The sequence below is a fragment of the Dermacentor silvarum genome, chromosome 8, assembly GCF_013339745.2.
Source record: "Dermacentor silvarum isolate Dsil-2018 chromosome 8, BIME_Dsil_1.4, whole genome shotgun sequence".
NCBI classification, from domain to species: domain Eukaryota; kingdom Metazoa; phylum Arthropoda; class Arachnida; order Ixodida; family Ixodidae; genus Dermacentor; species Dermacentor silvarum.
Genome location: NC_051161.1, coordinates 110,243,496 through 110,262,062, shown reverse-complemented (window position 1 = coordinate 110,262,062; position 18,567 = coordinate 110,243,496). Strand labels below are relative to the sequence as shown.

At 42.9% G+C, this 18,567-nt stretch overlaps 2 long non-coding RNA genes across 3 annotated transcripts; one reads left to right on the top strand and one right to left on the bottom strand.

Moving 5' to 3' along the window:
• Window positions 1-7,155: 7,155 nt before the first annotated feature.
• On the bottom strand, window positions 7,156-17,914 carry LOC125939769 (uncharacterized). The gene is made up of 3 exons (XR_007463142.1): window positions 17,837-17,914; window positions 8,891-8,960; window positions 7,156-7,820 (listed from the first exon to the last, which is right to left on the bottom strand). It is a non-coding gene; the product is annotated as an uncharacterized LOC125939769 (long non-coding RNA).
• On the top strand, window positions 9,477-17,592 carry LOC119462793 (uncharacterized). 2 transcript variants are annotated; one of them, XR_005194211.2, is made up of 4 exons: window positions 9,477-10,445; window positions 11,228-11,323; window positions 12,447-12,608; window positions 15,523-17,592. It is a non-coding gene; the product is annotated as an uncharacterized LOC119462793 (long non-coding RNA). The 2 variants fall into 2 exon arrangements; XR_005194212.2 differs by having other exon boundaries at window positions 15,846-17,587.
• Window positions 17,915-18,567: the final 653 nt, after the last annotated feature.

The window sequence follows — 18,567 nt, the reverse complement described above, 5'->3', positions numbered from 1 at the left end:
TCTGAAAAGCTGCTGTCTCGCTACACAGGCCCATACTGAGTGCTTCGTGCCGTGACTCTCGTCGCCTACGAGATCGCCCGTGACCCCCCATTTGCTTCCCAGTCAAGTGATATTGGCACGCCACACGACTGAAGCAGTATCACCCTCCCAGTGATGACATTTAGATGCTTCGAGACGTCGCTTCTGCCAGCGGGGGATTATGCTACACGCGTGTTGTATTTGGTTGTTTGAACGAGGCGCGCGGGCACCATTACTCGAGAAAAGAGGAGGACGAACGAACTGGGCTCGCGCTGTGAATCCAACCGGTCAGCGCTGCCAACCGTTGTTGTAAATATAATCTGCAAATAGTTGCTTGTCTAAATGACTCGTCCTTCGCGTTGCAATATGGACACGCTTGTCAAGGGTTGACACAAGCGACCAGTCACTGAAGTGTCATGTTCTGCAGCCCTAAGCTCGTGCTCAGCTTCCTCGATGCTGTGCAGATCAGTGTAACATATTTCCGCCCGGCGCCGAAACGCCGTCCTGGTGCTTCTTATATAGGTAGAAGAAGACTGATAGCTTTTCAGGCTGCTGAAATGAACGACATCATGGGAAGTCTGGAGAAGCGAGTAGTAGGTGTGACCCGAGAGATCTCATAGGTCGCATCGGTCACCTGTCGGAGGACCCAGTAAGGACTGCAGTAGCGAGACATTAGTTTTTCAGAGAGGCCGACGCGGTGGGTCGGATACCAATAGAAGGAAATATCCCCGGGAGCATAGTCGGTGACAAGTGTCATAAATGCTTTTCTGTTTGTTCTGACAAACACAAAGGCGACGTTGAGCAACTTTGCATGCCGCGGGCATACTCAGACGCTGATTCGTTAGGTGTAGGCAGCATTGTGTCAAAAGGCAATACGGGATCGCGGCCGTACACCAAATAAAATGGCGAGTAACCTGCAGTGTCGTGGCGTGAGGAATTGTACGCGAATGTGACAAAAGGCACAGCAGTATCCCAGTACCGATGGTCATCAGAAACATACATGGAGAACATGTTAATTAAGTCGCTCAATAAGACCATTCGTACGTCTGCGGAGAGTATGCAGTAGTAAGTCTGTGTTTGGCAGAGCAGGAGCGCAGCAAGTCGACCGCAACTGTAGAGGGGAAGTAGCGATCTGGTTGCTAAGACGGTCACGAGGAGCGCTGTGGTGCATAATGATGTTGTGCAGCAGGAAGTCGGCTAAGTCTGGTGCACAAGATGTTGGAAGGGTTCTGGTGATCGGAAACCGAGTTGTATAAGCGGTTGCGACGGCAATCCACTTGTTGCCGGAGCTAGATGCAGGGAAATGTCAAAGGAGGTCTACACCGACGAGAGAGAAGGGTTCAGCAGGAACGTCAAGAGATTGGAATCGTCCATTAGGAAGCACAGATGGCTTCTTCCCACGCTGGCATAACTCTAAAAAAGCAATATATCGCCAACAACAAAAGTGCACAGCGTATAGACCAGGCCGAAAGAACCGTCGCCGGACACAGTCGCACGTACGAGATTCCGCGAGGTGACCAGGAGTCGGTACATCGTGCAGCTGGGACAGAACAGTGGTACAAAGATGCTGGGGAATCACAAGCAGCATCTCAGGTCCGCTAGGGTGCATGCTGCGCCGATGTAAAATGCCATCCTAGAGTAAGAACAACCGAAAGGATCGCTTGACACAGATGTGAGCTTGTCCATGACACCACGTATGTTTAGATCTCGGCGCTGTTCGGTAGCGAGGTCAGCAAAAGCCGATCGCGAAAATACAGAAGTAGACGCATCGGTCGCAGGAACATCAGGAGGGTCGAATGGATGTTGGGACAAGGAGTCAACATCTTGTTGTACACGGCCGCACTTGTAGAGGATTGTGTACGAGTATTCCTGTAGGCGTAGCGTCCAGCGCCCTAGGAGACCGGCAGGGTCCTTCAGAGACGAAAGCCAGCAGAGTGCATGGTGGTCTCTGGGGACATTAAATGGGCGACCATATACGTAAGGGCGAAATTTCGCCATTGCCCAGACAAGCACATGGCACTCACGTTCAGGGATGGAATAATTCCGCTCAGCTGGATAAAGCAGACGGCTGGCGTATGCAATCACGCGGTCGTGACCTCGCTGATGTTGGCATAAAACGGCACTGATTCCCTGACTTCTGGCAACAGTGCGGACTTCTCTTGGAGCAGACAGGTCAAAGTGCGCAAAATTAGTGGAGTCGTCAGAGTAGAGATGAGCTTCGAGAATGTCGTTGCTTGTGCAGGGACCCAAGGAAATGACATTTCTGCCTTCGGAAGAGCCGTATGAGCACAAACCTACGAAGCTCAGGACATCTTTAGTACAGTGGCGTAGCCAGAAATCTTGTTCGGGGGAGGGGGGGGGGGGGGGCTGACGTTGCAGCGCGGCCTCCTCCTAATAGAATTTGTCGAGGGATCAAATACATGAATACTAACTGTTTTGCCAATTCCATTGTATATTAGATGCTGCAAACGAATTATTGAACGCTATGCACTGTGAAGTAAAATGTGTATTTTTTCATAAAAGAATATATTCGTATGTCCCAAAAATTGTGGCAGAAGTAACTGATAGCAATGCTTTCGCGTTTTTTGGGGCTATTTAGTAAGTAAAGAAAATATCACACGAACTTTAGAACCATATCAGCTTCGACACCAGCAAAGCAGTGCATGCAGCTGATATAAAAACACGTAAAGGCCATGAAATGACTAAGTTGAGGAGACATATTTTGATGAATCTGTGTCATTAAAGAACCTTGTTTACATTTTTACACATATGCAACGGCCAGGAAAAAAACTCACTGACGTTGTCCCTCGTTGCAATAAATTGCGCAGGAGCACCTGTTACCGGTCGTGTATTGTAATTACACCGAGATTACACTCGCAACAGTGAGTACAAATAAAAAGTAAGAGTACCATATACGTAAGGGCGAAATTTCGCCATGCATTACATTACATTACATACATTACATTAGATATACATTAGAAATGCGAAGATAGAATGAAATATACAAAGTCGAAGATACAACTTGAAGGGCAAAAAAGTGTTGCTGGAAACAAAGTTCACTGCTTGTATACACAAAACCTCGTAACAAGATATTTAAATATACATCTAAGTCTCCAATAAATATACGTATTTAAGCACACGCCACTGTATATAATGCGTCAAACAAGACAAATAAACATGTTGCGCAGTCCCAGATAGTAAACTTCGCCACAGAAAGGCCGATGATCTAGGCAAGAACAAAGCTATGATCGCAGAAATCGTGATACGTACTCGGGCCATGCGGCGGTCGCGACAGCGCCATATGGGTACAATAGTAGAGGAATAATGCAGAAATCAGTACGAAAATGTGTAATTTAACTGCCTGCACAGCGGCAACAATTATTCTTCACCCAAAATTAAAGGAGGGTATTGCTTCGTTTCAAAAAAGATGTAAAAGCAGGTAGCTAAAAAGGAAAGAAAAGGACAAACGAAAGCCGCAGATGATGCCCCAAGTTGAGCCACCCAATATCCGAGATTGTTTTTGGCAAACACCGCGTGGGCCGAGCTTTCAATGAGCAAGGTCGCTCAAAATTGGTTATTGCTGTGCTCGTAATTTTCGCATTCGCATGATAATTTTGATCGTGATGCTAACTGCTAGAATAAACGGCTAAAATTTCTTCGTTTTTAAAAGCTAACGAATAGTCATACGCTTTCATAATTACGAGCTTATGGACCAGAAGGAACAGAGCTTTTAACTTGCATCGATTTTTGCTGCTGCGCTATCTAAACGACAAACTTCTCTCGGCGGGGAAGTTGACGGAAGCGGTCAATGACTTCGGACACGTTGATGGCGACGTCTCTGTGGGTGTATAGAAGCGCCAGCCTAACCAAGCGTTCCACAGACATTGTAGAGCACAAGTAGTTTTTTAGTAAACTCTTGTTAAAAAATATTCTCTCTGCGCTGGCGGATGGTCACTCGAAGGGTGACTAGAATCTGAAGCAGTTTCTACACATTTACATAGAACCTGCAGTCGCAATGAGAGAGGGCATCTGTTCCGGTGCTAAAACCCAAAACAGTCCCTCGATGTCATTGGCATCCTTGCTTAGGTACCTTGCACAAACAGTGGGCTGTTCACTTCCAGCGATGTCCGTCATTTCGTCAGGAGGTATGGAGAAGCAGCCTGCTTTTGCAACTAGAATTTCTTTGATAATTTCGCCACAAACATTTATAATTTGGTTTTGTGCATCTGGACTTAAATACGAGGCATTACTGGGGCAACTTTCCAAATGGTCCCTCAGATGTGTATCTCCACAATCAGCTCGCATGCGAAGAAGCGTTCTGAAAATACCTGTATTTTCAGCGGGGGCTATCCTTAAATTCATAGGGCCACTGTTCCTGTGGCCACAGAGAGCCAGACCTTGTCGCCCGCAAAAATAATTTCCTCAGTAATAGGCCATTTACTTTCTTCTGTTTACTCATATTTTACTTTGCCTGCCCTGGTCCAGCTGATCGCCCTTACAAAAATTTTTGTTGAGAATGCATTGAAATATCATTGGTCAATGTTGAGTATCGTATTGAGCATTCATTGGGAGTTTGTTGGGATATCATTGAGCAAAGTGTTGAGGGCTCTTGAATATTGGCCACTGAAATTTTATTGAAACACAATTGGGCAAGTCAATGTTGAATAGTTGTTGAGTTAGTATTGAAAGCACATTGTGCTTAGACATATCATTGTGTAATTTCTGTTGAATTTCTGTTGGGTTTCTATTGATGCAGTCTTGAAATGCTGTTGTGATTGTTCTGTTGACCATTTGTTGAGTGATTATTGACACAGCATTGAAAAGTACATTGTGCGCCTGTTGAGATGGCATTGATATTTCGAAAATTGCCACTGAAATATCATTGATATTTTGTTGGGCTTGTGGCATTTTAGTGCACTTAATTTTGAAATTGCTTTGCTATTTGCACTTGCATGCCCTGGTGCCTCTTCACATAACTTTCCCTAATCCGAACGGAAGCAAAGGAGCGACTGACATATTTCATGTACCCTAATATGTAATATAGCGTGCACATGACACATTATTACAGTATATAAGGCACAACTGTATGAAACCTGAAGACATACGCTAGTGCCTACAATGCTATTAAGTGTAAGGGAGCAGAACTATAGCACACATGCTCAAAAAATGTAGCAAGTGTACACATGCCTAGTTAAACTTGCACAATTTTTTCTGGAAGATATACAACACCACCTGCACTTACAGCATAAAAAAAGCTTCCTGTGCCTGTACAGCACAGCACAAAGCGGGGTCATGAGAACTGAAAAGTAGAACTTAGTGGGTTTAAAACTACGATGATGAAGGATGAAATTGATAAATTTTACAAAGTTATCACTCTTATTAGCTACCTAAGCGACTCCTTGAACTTGACCTAAAAAGATGTACAGCAATGTTAAAAACAAACAGAAGATGGAAACCTATAAGCCTTCTTGCAGGAATAAACAATGCAAATAGCCTTATGTGTCACAATTTTACGAGCACTTTGGCAATTTGGTGTATGTACAGACTTCACAAACAGCAGCTCAAACAGAGATGCGAACACTGAATTAAGATAAGAATACACACGAATGCTCACTCAACTTGAAGTTTATTACAGCAGAAAGAATTATATTTCACAATTACAGCAGAAAAAAAAATATATTTTGTAAAAACAACAGTCAAGTGACTCAAAGGCAGACCTTAAGCATACCCTTGTAACTAACTTTGAACACATGAACTCTTGGCTTGCATGCATAAATACAAAAATGAAGACCACTGGATACCTTACAGTAAAATGCTTCACACACCCAGTCAACACTCACAGAAGGGTTTACGGCTGCCTGTGAGTAGGCAAAATAACAAGTAAACTGGAAACAAATGACTTTATGTATATATATACAAAACACCTGAATCGTGTTTTTCAGAGGTAAACTTCTAAAACATTTGTGCTGTAAAAGCAGCTTACCTCCCTGGCGTAAGTCAAGAACTGCACAGTATTTCAAGACAGTAGAGGCTTGGGCTAGTCGGTGCATACTTGAGAGGGAAACAACGCAAAAAAACACAAGACAAGAAGGGACAAGAAGCGCTGGTGTGTGTCTCCCTTCTTGTCGAGTTTTTTCGCGCTGTTTCCCTCTCGAGTGTGAACAGTATTTAATTTCTTGTGCTACTTTTGGGTGCGGAAGAGTTTCCTGGTGGCATTTTCTTATTTAGTGAGCATATCAGTGAATTTTTTTCTGGACTTGAACAAACCTAATGAAATCATTTCTTTGGGCCTTTTTCACCCTACACAGCAACTAACTGGTACCTCGGTCAATAAAAAGCTAATGCAAGGCTAATAGTTTCAATGATATAATGAAGTGACATAAAATACACAGACAACTGGAGTGACACACAGTAACGCAATTCCCAACAGTGAAATAAATGGTCACCTGCATCATCAAAGAGCCTAGAACGACTCATTATAAAGCATGAGAAAAGGTTTCAATAACTGTACAGCCAGATTGGAGAGCTAGTAAAAAACGCAAATAAATGCACATAGAAAACACCATTTACCACACTTGCGCACATAAATATATATAATTCCACCAGCATTTCCCTGCATAAAATATATAAAAGTTGTGACAAAGCAGTAACTGAAAGACGGAAGGAGCTGCACTACCCATGTTGAAAAAAAATATCGAAAGTGACATACATGCATATTTAATCTGACAGAAAACGTCTTTCCAAGCTATATAATACAAAAACTGTACAACAACGTTAAGAACAAACGAGATGAGAAGCTATACCATTCTTGCAGAAATGAATAGTGCAAATAACTTCATGTATCTCAATTTTACGGATACTTGGGTAATTTGGTGTGTGTACATACTTTACCAACAGCTCAAACAAAGATGAGAACGGTGAAATAAGGTAGGAACACACAATAATGCTGACTCAACTAGAAGTTTGTTCGTGACGACAAAGATATTAAGCACACTGGCCCAACTTGACAAAGAAATAGCCATGCATGCGTGGCAGACAGCCCGGAGCAACAAAAAAAAAGGAACGAAGGACGTGTTTTGTAGTATAAATATGCAGGTAAAAAAATACAGTGAGAGATGTCCTATAAGTGATACCACCAAACAAGGAGAGCTCTTTTAAAAATCCCAACTCTTTCCCATTAAGAGCAACAGATAGCTTATGCATTTGTCTTCTTTGCAATCAATAAATAAGGCTGCCATAATTTCTCTTGTGTTATGGTCTTTGTGATGAAACAATTGTTCGTTCTACCCCTTACAGCAGAAAACACAATTTTGTTTAATCACAAAGGCCACGCATACATGGTTTCTTATCTTTGTCAAGTTCCAATGTGTTTACAACCTGTCTTCAAGAATAAACTTCTAGTTGAGTCGGCGCTTGTATGTGCTCCTACTTATTTCATTATCCTCGTCTGTGCTACTGTTTCAAGTACGCATGTACCACTTGGTTAGGCTGATAAACATTCTCACAAGAAAAAGGAACTACCTCCACTCACAAGGTAGCCAATTCTTTACAACTAAAAGGCAGAACACATCGAAAGTAAGCCTTCACAGCGTCCGTGAAAGTAAGTCTTCACAGCGTCACAGCGTACACCACAGGGCAGAATAAAAAATAGTTAAAAATTCCACTTGACGCAGAGTGGCAACACAGATGCGAGCTTCCTGGTGAATCAGCCGCAGATCAATGGATGTCTCTTGCGAGAAACGACGCCAAGCTGTTCTTGACGAACGACACGTTAGCACCTGGGCATTTGGTGCATGTGTAACCTGTAGAGAAGGGAATGTAGACAGAATTAGACAATGCAAATTAAAAATCTGTCACACAACATACATAACCACGCACTAAATATTAGTACGCACTACACGGGCAATTAAAAATTTGCGTCTCTTTCAAGAGGGCCGTCGCGAAAATGATGAAATGGATCGTTACAGTAAATGTTACCAAAGATACGCACAGCGATGTTTGTTTCACACCGGTGAAATATATTACCGGCTCTCTCACAACACGAAAGACCATGCTATAGTACACAGCCGATACCAAGCAGCAGTCCGAATCTTCGGGAGCAGCAGGGCAGACCTAAAAATTCGCCGAGAGCAATGCGCGCGCGAGCGTGCTAGTGAGAACCGGCACCGCTTCTTTGAAGCTTAGTATCCGCTGCTGCGTGGCTAAGAACATTCCCCGCGATTTGTGTGCCGCGCGTTGCGTACGCGTCCTGTGCGCATTGCACGCTTGCGTCTGTGCAGTGAGCTATCTTCATGAACGTGTCATTCCTCGCCGCGCTAACGGTGCTCGAGTGCGGCGCTTAGCTTGAGGCGCCGATGAGCCGTCTGGCGTTCCTTTCGTTTCTGCAAGCAACGCACATTCGAGTCGGCCCACCTCAAAGAGGTATCAGAGAACGGCGGCACGCTTGAGTTATCGCCTATTAAAAGCGTGCTGTACGCCTTAAACGGCAACACGTCACGTTTGATAAATATGCTTACTGCGGTTAGGGTGGCGATGTGTGATAAGGCAAGCCCGTCGGCGGCTTTGCCGACGTCGCCACCACGCCTCTGTTCATTTACGATGTGTATCCGTGTAATCATCGCGCCGATGCAGGACTTATCGGTAGGCTGTTCTCCGCACATACCGAAAAGGCGAAATATATTTTGCAGCACACCGCGACATTAGCCACAACGCAAATAGAGGCGCAGTTAACGACTACGCGAGAAAATGTGCACACTAGCCTTAAGGTATACGATGAGCCACTACGGATTAAGAATATTTTTTTAATATCGCAGTGTCGCTCCAAAGGCGAAGCATCGATTGCGATAGCAAATTAGTAGATAATATTACGAACATTTCAATCGAAGCAGCGGCGGCAGCAAGCGCTAGCTTCGCGCGCTTTCGCTCCAGGGCATGCGGTTTGCCTGCAGAAAGTGAACGGTGCCCTTATGAAAATGAACAATGAGTTTCTGATTAGGACCTGATGCATTTCTAATGTGTCATCAGACAGGCATTAGAAATGCATCGTCTAATGTTGTTTAGCATTACAAGTACATCAGAAACTCGAATGACAATGCACCTTAAGGTTTCTGATGAAAAAAGTAGACAGCTTTTTTTTGTTATTTCTAATGTCAAAGCACATTACATAAAAATGTGTATGACGCCAACTCGCGCATTTTTTTTTCTTTTACAGCAAAACTGTCTATGGTTACGATGTAGAAAAAAATATATCCGAGATGTTGACAAAAAACAAGTGGGCCGACCCTGGTGATAGTGCAGAAAGGGTCCAAGCTCCATGGCACGAACATTGTACGATAATTATTTTTGATAGTTCATTGAACAACCAATAGATAAGAAATGAGTATTCCACATTTCATATAACGTTTTTTTTTTTTTAAGAGTACAAGAGCTATTCTTGTTGACATAGGACACATGGAAGCTGCAGAGACATTGCTTTTTCGAGGAATCTGCGTGCGTCGCACGATACATAAACATAGAAGGCACGGACGACAGGCGCGCATCCCATGCTCATTAAGCACACAAACACGAAAGCAAGATTCGGACGACACGGGTGTAACCTGCGCCACACGAGCGAGGGAATATCGTAGCTTTGATGCTTTCCGACAGTTACAACGCGCACTGAAACATCGCACACTGCACATGTGTACCTCAGAGATCGTTCCAACAATTTCTGGGGCTAAAGTTGACGTTAACGACATCAGGAAGTTATCTAGAAGGAAGGTGGTACACAAATCATTCAAATCACGCCCCAGCGATGGCTTTCAAAGGACAACATAACCCCAATCTCTAAGGCCATGCTTTTGCTGGCTGCAGACGGCAGAAGCAATTCAAAATTTAAAATACATCATAAAATTTCTTTCTACGATAAACTATAGCGTAAAATATGGAGTGTTCGGTGGTTTGTTTTATCTCGCAACATATATACGTAGCTGGGCGCAACACGACACAAAATACGAGTTTACTGGTTAATATATTTGGCATCACGGAGGCCACAACAACCTCACAAGTACGCAGGTGGCGCTGTTGTTTTTCCTGCGTCTTCAACGTGCCGGTCGCATGCCGTTCGTTTGTGTGAGCTGCTTGATCGTGTGGTTTTGTGTTTGCTTTAATGAAATGGGACGTAGTTAGCGTGCACAAAAGTGCCAGAAGATACCTTGTGTTTCGTTGCAAACTCGCCGTATGCGTGGCGCGCGAGGCAAACATGGACCAACGATTTTTGTGCCGTGGCCTTTGTGTCGGGTTGTCGTGCAAAGTTGGGTGGACATCGCAAAGAAATCATTCCTATTGGTAGCGTGCCTCAGATCGTCCACTACGCAGCGGCATGTATGCTGGGAGTAACATCGTCGACGCAGCACCGGCAACTTGGAGAGCGTCGTGCCATTGAAAAGGTAAGCAATCGTGCTTGCTAACTACACGTGTTGTGCGTACTCATCGTGTGTGCATAGGGTGCCTTGCGAACGTAGGAAACAACAGTGACGCCTGTGCTTATGCATGTTGCGTGCTGGTTGTCAGAATTTAGTTTTGCAAATGTATGTATGAAGTGTATGTGTACCTGAAAGTATGATCTCGGTATGATCTCGGCCTCGATGTGCAATTGAATATCCTGATGAGCGTTTTCTTACGATGAGGGGGGGGGGGGAGAAGACATTACGTTCTGAAATAATCGTGGTCATCATGTGCACCTGTACGTGCGCTCCCGCTTTTCTGCTGAAGTTGCATTTAACGACCCATCAGTCTCTTCACCAATACTTACTGCAATTACGTTTCTTCGCTTATAAACTCTTCAACGTAGTAAATAATATGTGCTTACCAGGTTTTCGGTTTACGAGCAGTTTTAGGGGAAAGTAAGCAGTCACAGCTTGCCATATTAGTAGAGCTGTCTTTTCAAGACAAGGGATGTTTCCATAACTTTGACGTATCTAAACATGATAGGGGAAAGTTGCTTAAACCAAGTCATGAAAGCAAACCCTAGAATTGTTATGTAAACAAACATTTCTTTAATGTGCTGCTGCGTGCGTCTTCAAAATTTTACTTTGATGAAGGGGTCCCTATTATCATAACATTCATCAATGACTCGACCTTGTGCTCTGTTGCCACCTTGCATGTGTTCACAATATGACAGTTTTATTGTGCCAGTGCTATATATGTTGACACAGAATTCATTTTGTAGTGGTGAGGCCGTGACCCACAGCAGTGTCCACATGATGGCAGGGAACCTGTGGCCCTGGCTACAGCAGCACAGCGTGTAATCTGGATGTCACGTCAGGTATGTATGAAGTGTATGTGTACCTGAAAGTATGATCTCGGTATGATTTGTGTGTAAGCTAACAGACATATTACATAACGGAGCACTAAATAGGCTAAATATTTATGCAAGTATATTAAACTTGCTGCTTGTTTGTGTTCGTAACATTATGCACAAATTATCGTGTTCTATATAAAACTAAACGTAACATGTCCTGATGTTGAGTATTTTTTTTCTCTCTTTGATCACTTGGCTGCAAATTAAGTTTTATTTTTGCTTTGCGTACAGTATATTTTACTTCTTATTTTGGTTTTATTGTTTTGAAACTGTTTCCGATGCTGTAGCTTTTATTTCTGTATTTTTTTCTCTTTTTATGCTACACGCATGTGCAGTTTTTGTGCATGTTAGTATTCGAAGTGTAGTGTGTCAAATATGCCACAGGTCTAAGCATACAGCGTGCATACCTTTGTTTAACATTGCTATTTACAATTATTTCTGTCTTGTTCTCAGAATAATTGCCACTGGCAAATACACATTTGATGAGCTTGAATTTCTCTGAAACTGAAATATGAAGGTGCAGCCGGTGTGACAGCTGAAGTACTCCAGCAATGTCAAAGCTAGCTTGCACCCACTATTACTACAGTATGCCGACGGATACCCATCACTGTATTTGTACATTTTCTGAGAACCACCCGTGTCCACTAGGTCAAATTTGTAGTGTCCTTTTGAGCATGCCGGTCAGTTCATTTAACTTTTCAGGACAAAATTTACACAGGCAGGCTGCAGAGGCCAGTGGGGCCCTGGACTGAGGGCTTTGAACACCGCTCCTTAACACATTTTCCAGTCAAATGAAGTTTCTATATATGTATACACAGGGAGGGGAAGGGAAATATACAACTTGACCTCGGCTAACAACTGGCATTTTGATGGAAGGATTAAATAAAGTAAGACTGGATGTGTGCTTGCATTAAAACAGTATTTGCATAGAAAAAAGTAAGCAGACATAGACTAATTTCTATCCCTTTTTATCTACGAAGGATGGCCTTTTTCACGCATTAATAATGGGTCTGGCTCACACATGCGTTATTTATGCGGTATGCCTCACTGATTTCTCGTGTCAATTTTCCACTGTGGGTGACAATAGGTGAACGATCTTATCTGGCCTGAAGTCCTATGGCGGCAATGCACGACCGCATTGGGGAGGCTGAGGTTCAGGGCAAGAGCCTTTATGGAAAGGGCAGTAACAGGCACAAGAAGGACCCAGTGAAGGAGGGATTGGATCCAGTTCATCTGAATGCTGTAATTGGTATGTATTATTTTCATTGTGAAGACTGAATAATATTGCATGGGAAAGTTGCACTTTCGGGCAGTGTAGCGTACTTTCATAATTTCTGTAGATGAGGCTCACAAGCAGAAATCACCTTTGCACTCTCATGAAGGAAAGCCACCATTTGTGTGGGTCATTCCACGCCAACTGTCCCAAAATCATCAGCCCTTGCTAAATTGTCGAGTTGCCATGGTCCATTGATCCTTGGCGAAGTCCTGAACGAGCACCCCTTCCCTAACTGGTTGTGTTTGTGAGAACTGTCGAAGCAGACATGGCTCACTGATAGCTATTTGTAATGATACATTTTTCTTTCTATCATGTGTGGGCAGCTGATGGTGAATAAAAAATGTTTATGGCGGAAATTTTGTCATCGCAGCATTTGTTGTAGTGTGGTGCGGCTGTAACTAGCTTTAATATTCGTGATGTATACGCACAATTTTACCTGAGCTGCCTCAGTGCACACAATGTGCAGGAATGAGGATTTTAATGTATTCCTTATGAACCATCCCACCTCTATTTGGAATGATATGCCTCTCTACACTCAGCAGTAATTTTAATTATTCGAAATAAACAGCCCTGGTGTTTCTTGCAGAAATCTGGAATAGTTGGATGCAATGACTTAAACAGTTTTGTGGGAAAATGTGTGTTGATGTTTGTTGTATACATCTCTTTGAGTGTTCATACAAAAAAGCGTGCTGGCAAGACCAAGTGTAGCCAAACCGCAATATTGCATTCTATAACTGCATAGTTGTGCCCTCAATTTTGGTGGAGTGACTCTCCTGCATTTTAGCGCAGTGCACATCAATCCAGTTTCTTAACTTAAAGATTTCTTTTGCTTAAAACAAAAAGTACCTTTCTTAAATTTCTTATTCAAATAGTCTTGTCATTCTCTGTGATGATTGCCATAAGCTCGAGGACAAAAATTACGGCGCGAAGCAGACGAGGACGAGGTTAGACAAAGAATGACATATAGGGGCACCAACATCCAGCTGTTTATTCGGCAGAAAACACGCTGTGTTATACATCACACTGTGCAAAGTAGTCATAGTAAAGATAAACGAACAGGAGTGAAGGGATCCAACAAGGGCTCGTGAGGCAGTGATCATCACAGTAGAGAGGAATGCAAAGGTAACAGCAGGAACCTAAACTGAACTATCAGGCAAGCGCATAGGAACACGAGTCCATTACAGGCTCAAATCACACAACCAGAGCACCTGCAGTGCCCGCCCGTGTTGCTGTTGACCACCAACCAGTGCTCTTGCACGATCGTTGAAGCATCGTCCTATTTGTCCAATACACATGCTGGTGGTCAACAGCAACACGGGCGGGCACTGCAGGTGCTGTGGTTGTGTGCCACAACTGGAGCAAATGCCCTTTCCAAGGAAAGCAAGAAACCGCACTGAAATGGAAATAATCGAGGCGTTCTTAATAAATAGAGCAGGCAGTCAGTGTGTTAGCACGCAGTCAATAATATTAAGTGACAAAGAATTGTCGTTCTTAATGATAGCCTGTAATCACCGCCAAGATTAGAACATGCAGCTGTCGTGTTTGTATGCCACTTGATTTGAGCCTGTAATGGACGCGTGTTCCTATGTGCTTGCCTGACGGTTCAGTTTAGGTCCCTGCTGTAACCTTTGCATTCCTCTCTACTGTGATGATCACTGCCTCACGAGCACTTGTTGGATCCCTTCACTCCTGTTCGTTTATTTTTACTATGATTACTTTGGACGGTGTCATGTATAAAACGGCGTGTTTTCTGCCGAATAAACAGTTGGAAGTTGGCGCCTGTAATGTCATTCCTTGTCTAACTTCGTCCTCGTCTGCTTAGCACAGTACTTTTTGTCCTGAAGTCATGAACCAAGTAGCTGCTACAGTGCTCTATTAGCACCTAAACTTTGGTAAGAATACTACTATATTTATATACAGGGTGTTTTATTTTAGCTGCATCAAATTAAAAACAATGCCTGTGGCAGATAACACAGTTCTAATCCTTGATCTAAACTACTCGATGAGGTGGCCATTACTTACGTAAGAAATCAAAATGCTTAATTGAATATTTAACCAAATTACAATAAATAACTTTAATTAATTATTTACGGCACATATCTTAATCTACAAACTGTAGCTAATGAGTTTCCAAGGTGTATCCACTTCGAACAAATTTTCTGGGCTGCGCTAGTTTCAAGATATTAACTTTCAAAGTGTCTGACGAAATGCATTTGTGTTCCAGTTACTTTTGTGCTTCAATGCAGAAAACAGCGTTTTCTTTAAAAAGTTAACTGGAATGCCCATTCATTTCGTCGGACACTTTGAAAATTATCTCGAAACTGGTTCAGTCCCAAAAATTCGTTCCAAGTGGATCGACTTGCGAACCTGCGGGCTGTAATTCGTATATAGAAATATGTGCTGTATTGGAATTAATTAAAATGTTAATTAGCATAATTATTTTAATTTTTAATTAGGTATTTTGATTTCTCATGGAAGTAATGGCTGTCTAATTGAGTAGTTTAGGTCAAAGATTGGAATTGTGCTATCTGCCAATTTTGGTGCAGCTAAATTAAACACTGTATAGCGCATTGTTTACTGGGGCCTATGCAAAATATTGTTCGTAAAGAAATGAAATTTTAGCTATACATTTTTCTGTAAATAGTGTCTAGAAAGGTGCTGCAATTTTATAATTATTTGCTAGTTAATGTTAGCAATGACCAAAATAAGTGCACAGTAAGTAGAAAAGTGTAAATGTAATTAGAACAGCATTACAATACATTTTTTTAAAAAGGTGTAATTTACAACACACTTCATGTGTGCACATCCACTCAATTAGCTCGTATTGCACGCTACTATCCATTGCTGTGCCTCTTGGTCCATTATCGCACACCCCTTGCTTTTTCAGGGCTGCGCAAGTGGACCCACACACACAGTGGCTATACACGCACCTGGTCATTCACAAACATATGCACACACTAGCAGGTCGTTCGGGAATTTTGCCATGCGCCATTCCTCTTCCCGTTAAGGCACTCCGCACGTCTGACCACCAGGGGACACACTCTCGCTACCTTCGTGTGCACAGCCATAAATAATGGCGGCACCATGCATCTGACATTGGTTGAAGTTCAGCATCTGTTCGTTCACGTTCCACCGAATGATATAGAAAGTTAGTATTGTTCTGCTAGTGTGCTACAATGCTATGCTAAATTTTCATCTTGTTTCTTGCAGGTTACATCCTCCAGCAAGTTCAGGACGACAAATGTGCAGCTCAAAAGCAGCCTGTCCTCCATGCTAAGCAGGGAGATTAAGTAGCCTGGAAAGCAGGTGGTCCTGTAAATACAGGGTGTTTTTTTTAGCTGCACCAAATTTTTAAAATTAGAAAAATATATACCTTGGTCACGTTAGCTTTACCATTCGAGTGTACGGATTGGCGGCCTCTAGATACAGAGCAATTTAGTCACTTAAGTGTGTAATTAGTGAAGTTAAGCTAATTAACTTTCTAATTATCAACTATAGGTGGCTACAGCAAATGAGTACTTTGGGGCCCGTCGTCGACACTACCTATCCCAACGATGAAATTTTGAATAGCGGAGTTCATGTGGGAGCTACACGAGCAATTAGTTCCCTTTGGCAAGCTTCTTGAAACCGAATTAGGCCGCAAAAAGAGCGTCTGTGTCGTCGATGTCACCGCCCCCCTGCCTTTCGTAACATCTCCGAGGTAAGCGCCAGTCCGGCCCCGCGAGCAGCTTGCATTATTTCCTTGCTATCTGCGGCGTTCGCAGTCGACGCTACAGACTGATATGATGCCGTGCCTGCAGTATCTAAAAGCCCAATTTAAGGAGCAGGGTTGGCGCTACAGCGCAACATGATGCCCAACAGAATGACGAAGTAAATTTGGTGGCCCACCGTCATTGAAGCGCTGGGCCACCGCTGCAGACAGACAGGAAATAATGCAAGCTGCTCGTTGAGCTGGACCGGCGGAGACGTGACGAAAGGGGGGGGGGGGGGGGCGACGACACAGACGCTCTTTTTGCGGCCAGTTTCGGTTTCAAGGAGCCTGCCAAGGGGAACTAATTGTTCGCGTAGCTCCCACATGAACTCCGCTATTCAAAATTTGACTGTTGGGATAGGTAGTACTCATTTGTACTCAGTACTCATTTGCTGTAGCTACCTATTGTTGATAATTAGAAAATTAATTAGTGTAACTTCGGTAATTATGCATGTAAGTGCTGAAATTGCTATGTATCTAGAGGCTGCCAATCCGTACACTTGAATGGTAAAGATAACGTGACCAAGATTCACATCTTTCTAATTTCAAAAATTTGGTCCAACTAAAGAAAACACCCCGTATGTGCTATCTAGTCATGTTTGCGATTTCTATGTCAGCACATTCTTAAATAAATATGAACCAACTCAACTATATATACATCTGCTCATTTATTACCCTGTTTAATTTATAGCTGGCTCAACAGTGCAGCATTTGTATCCAAATGCCTGCATTGCTAGGCATCCAAGATTGATGGGCATGGGTAGACTTGCATATATAGAACGATGGATAGCCACTCATTGCCAGAAATGGTCTGCTGGAGTTTACATTACAACTCTTTGTAGTGACCATACTTTCATGTTGATAATTTGTGCCATGCAAATTGAGGAATGTTAATGTAGTACATAGAAAGCCAAGTGTGCAGGCATTCAGAAGGGTTACTAATGCACTGTGTTAGAATAGCAATGAACCAAAAAAATATCTATTGACCTGTGTACTGCAAACATTCGCTTGCATGACCAGCAATAGAGATATCTGCATTGCGGCCTTTAATGTCAACCTAATGTTAACGTTCAATTGCATGTCATTAGGAAACGCATCAGAAGCTCATGCGTCAGGTGCACATCAGAAACTCGTACGTCAGATGCACATCAGAAACTCATGCGTCAGGTGCACATCAGAAACTCATGCGTCAGGTGCACATCAGAAACTCATGCATCAGGTACTCTATAGAAATACGGTGGCCAATTTGTAATAGACTCACATTAGGAATACGTCAGAAAGCGCATTAGACAGTCATTAGCCACTCAAATGATTCTGTTGCATAAAGACATCAGCCTCTCTATAGAAAGACATTAAATTTTTTCATAAGGGTGTGCTTAACATCTGACGATCGTCCAAGTGAAAAAAAAAAAAAACGCGGCTATGTGCTCAAGAAAACGAAATCACTTACCTGTGTGCAGAAGTCAGGCTGCGGCTTTGTTCGCCTTCCTTCCATCATGAATTCTGCCGCGCAACTCATCAAAACTGCCAGGCTCCCGAAGACCAGTAGCTGCGTCAGCAAACGTCTTCAACGGATAAACATCCCACTTATCATCATAGAGCGATTTCACTAAAACTTGCGTCATAATGTCCAAAAACAAAAGAAAAATGCTTCCAACAAAGCGCGCGCGGCACGAACCACCGCACAAGTTCAGACGAGTGACGGAGTCGAAAAGCGGTCACAGCCTCAGTATCGTATTAAGGTAATAAAATCGTTCCTACTAAAAATAACCACTAAAATCCATAAATAATGATTGATAATTTTTGTTCATAGAAAACATAATAAATTTTGAAGGAAAACTTAATTTGTAGCGTAAAAAATAAATAATACGATTAACAAAATTGCGACTACGAAACTAACGGCACACTGGATACCGTTGCAAAAGACTGCTCACAATAAAGTCACGCACGCACACACCCAAACACTCATGCTCAAATACTGGTTTGGCGTTTATTGCGTCACCTATGAGTAAAAGTTATTACTAATATCTTTATTTTTATGAACAACAACTTGTTTAAGTAGTTTGCAGCATTTTTGCAGATGACGCGGTAAAAAGTAGGGTATAGTGTGGGCGCGTAACTGTTGTTTGATTTCTTTCATTTCTCTTTGGCCTTCGTTTGTTTCACTGAACATAGGAGAGC